The sequence below is a fragment of the Pteropus vampyrus genome, unplaced genomic scaffold (genome assembly GCF_000151845.1).
Source record: "Pteropus vampyrus isolate Shadow unplaced genomic scaffold, Pvam_2.0 Scaffold63, whole genome shotgun sequence".
NCBI classification, from domain to species: Eukaryota; Metazoa; Chordata; class Mammalia; order Chiroptera; family Pteropodidae; genus Pteropus; species Pteropus vampyrus.
Window position 1 is genome coordinate 1,398,001 of NW_011888844.1, and position 2,554 is coordinate 1,400,554.

A 2,554-nucleotide genomic window follows, 5' to 3' on the forward strand; every position below is an offset into this window, starting at 1 on the left:
CATATATAGTTGTTTTTTGTTTTGTTTTTATTTTTGTTTTCCGTGGGCGGAATGCCTAGGATGAGCAGAATAGGCAATCTGATTGGATTTGCAAACTAGCGCGGAGTAGGAGAGGCGATTTTGATTTCTGCCCTACCTCCCGGAACTATGGAGTCTCTGCAGGTTCTACAGCACAGATCCGGGTGCCCGAGAATGATTCGGCGGCAGCGCCCAGGTGATAGAAGTCGGCCTGAGGAGCGGAGAGGGCTCTGCACCTAACGAGGTCCGGAATGCCTGCGCTTGAAACTCCCCACGGGCCCCGTGTCTAGCCAGGCCGACCGCCAGCGCAAACCCATCTCGCCCCCCGCCCCCAGGCGAAGGACCTTGCCTTTACACACTATCGATTTCGCTGGAGACAACGACCTGAAGACGCTTGTGACAGACTGGGTCAGTGCCTCCCAGTTCAGTTCACCTTCGGTTTACCGCTTGCTCCTTGAATGAGAAATCTTCGAGGAGGAGCGGTAAGGGGATGGTGGACAGGCGCTCTCTGCTCTGTGCAGAACGACAATGAAATGATCGGCAAAGGTCACAGGAATTTTTATCTAGCCGCGTATCACCTCCTTTCTCGTTTATTTACCGCTGTCGCTGAGTGGGCTCATGGGGAGCCTTCTCCATGCCTCGGACAAGCACAGCTGGTTGAAGCCCCCAGCGACGATTGAGCTCTCTAGTGAGCCCCCGGGTGGCTGGGTTTCTGTTTTGTTATTGTTGTTGTTGTTGTTTTGTTTTTAATCTCTCTGTATGTGTCTGTGTGTGTGTGTGAGCGTGCAAACGTGTGTTAGATAGTTGTGTGTATTGTATTACTATTTACAAAACAAAAACAAAAACAAATCTCTCTAGGCTGTGTAGAGATCCAAAATATATGCAGTTGCTATTGCTTTACTGCTAGCTCTCAAGTTCACACACCAGATCCACAGATGCACCTCATTCCCAAGGAGCACACATGTGTGGGACTGCCAAACACCAAATACCCAGCCACTGTCCACCAGATCCAGCTGGGAGCTTGGTACACGCGGGCTGGCCGCTTAACCAGGCCTTCAGGCGCAGCTGGCATAGACAAAGCTTCAAACTACCTAAGGACCAAAAAACCTAGGGTCCCTTGTGGAGGATGCGCTAGTATGAACTGTCAGGCCTCTGGTTCACCACACTGTCTCTCCCTCAGGTGCAGGACGAAGAGCAAGAGTTAATTCCAATCCCGGACTCTTTTTCTTTTTTGTCAAGCCTCTACATTCTGTTGGTAGTTGAGTTTTAGTTCTGGAATTTCTTTTTTTCCCCATTGAGTTCATGTTTTACAACTGTTAGGTTTTTTTTTTTTTTTCCCATTTGGTTCATTTTTTTTTTCTTTGCAGTTAAGCGCTATGGTTCAAACGAGTTAACTCAAATATTTCTGCCGACTTTATAATTGTACAGTTTTGTATATTAAGCATTTTTGAAGTTATTAATTTAAAGAAAGATCATTTAGTTTATTCATTCAGTAATTGATGTATAATAAACGCTATTTTCATTAAAAATTGCTTTTTCAATTATTTTATTCAAGTTGCCTATTGCAGTCGCCAGCAATTATTTATTTTCAAAAAATTCTGCATTGTGTTAAAAAGGAAACTTTCAAAGATGAGTTGGATGTCAAAAAGAAAACAATTCTCTGTAATGTTTGACGTGAACAGTTTTAGTCAAGGGGTTTATATTGACACAATATTTTATTGTTGTAAAAGATTTAAAGGGTTTAAATAAAACATTTTCCAAAAAAAAATCTGTTGTTGTTTTTCTCCTGGATGTATTGTGTGGTGTGTGAAGTGAAGCGTTTAAACAGAGGCACATTCTGGGTGAACAACATGTCTACTTTTCTTCAGGTTAGAAATCATTAGTCATTGTTTTGATTATCCCCCTCTGACTTTTGGCTTTTCTGGTACAGTTGCACACACAACAGGGACTGTTATCATGCCCACGCCCATGCTCACGCAAAACACACCCCAAATAGTGGTAAACATGGTGTGGGGAAGGCTAGCCGGGCAGTTGGTTAATTTCAGAAGGTGCAATCATTTTTAATGTTCCGGGAAAGGAGTGTCTCTCTCTCTGATCCAAAAAATAGACCCATCTCTGAAACATCCCTTCCTGAATTTGGACCCAGACGTTTGCTGAAGCATTCATCTCACCTAGCTGCAACCACCCCTCTTTTTTTACTTCCCCATTCATGCCTGCCATGCTTCTGGTAGGTGAGCTCCGATTCTTCCGATGAGGGATGGGAAGATGATTATATGTAAGGAGAAGTGCTCTCCTTTTTAAGGCCTTCCTTGGACCCAGGAACTCGGGTAAACTGTTGTCCACTTTAGTGTTACCCACTAAGGTTAAATTCTGTTCATTTCTATCTGAGTTTTCAGAGAAGAAAAAGGATTGCACAGAGACATTGGAAGGAAAAGTTTGATTTATTACTCTTCTTCGCACTTTTACACACTATTTCACTTCTATTATTTTTTCTACAAAACCCTCCACAAAATAAGGGGCAATTACCTGTAGTGAT